Genomic DNA, 505 nt, shown 5'->3' with positions numbered 1-505 from the left:
TGACCACAGGCTTCGCCTTGCACCTATTTGTTTACGATATCGGTACTTGTTCAAACAAAAGGAACTTTTGACCTTGCTTTCGCATTTTAAGAGCAGGATGTCAATGAGCTTAAGTACTACACCCTTGTTTGCGTGAGCGACTCTTGTTATGGACACAACCAAAACACGGAAGTGAAAATAATAAATTATGGTTTTACTGTGTGCAAAAACACTTGTAATCTCAGTAGTAAGAGATCATTTCCGGAGATAGTTCAGACAGAGGTCCTGATAGAATCTGCCTAGTCTAGCCACATTCCCAGCTGCAATGTTAAGTGATAGATCTATGTTCTGGTTGTCATTGTTAATTAAACAAAGCTAGCCCGTGGAGGAAGTTCTGGTAAGTTCTCGTTTCAACAAATGCTCGTATTCCTATCATTAAGATGGGTTGTTTTTTTTCATTTCTTTTCTTTAGATGTAGGCATTTGCCATTGTCAGGCTTTGCCAGACAGATAATTATTATTATTAT

At 38.2% G+C, this 505-nt stretch overlaps 1 protein-coding gene across 1 annotated transcript in view; it reads left to right on the top strand.

Annotated features, from left to right (window-relative positions):
* Positions 1 to 240: 240 nt before the first annotated feature.
* The window catches only part of LOC101859476, a gene marked incomplete in the record, with an annotated part of 60,061 nt that continues 59,796 nt past the window's right edge, over positions 241 to 505 (top strand). The window contains 1 exon segment of the mRNA XM_035969087.1: positions 241 to 376.

The sequence above is a fragment of the Aplysia californica genome, unplaced genomic scaffold (genome assembly GCF_000002075.1).
Source record: "Aplysia californica isolate F4 #8 unplaced genomic scaffold, AplCal3.0 scaffold00113, whole genome shotgun sequence".
Classification (NCBI taxonomy): domain Eukaryota; kingdom Metazoa; phylum Mollusca; class Gastropoda; order Aplysiida; family Aplysiidae; genus Aplysia; species Aplysia californica.
Note: the sequence above shows the minus strand (reverse complement) of the source record. Positions and strands in the feature narration are given on the sequence as shown.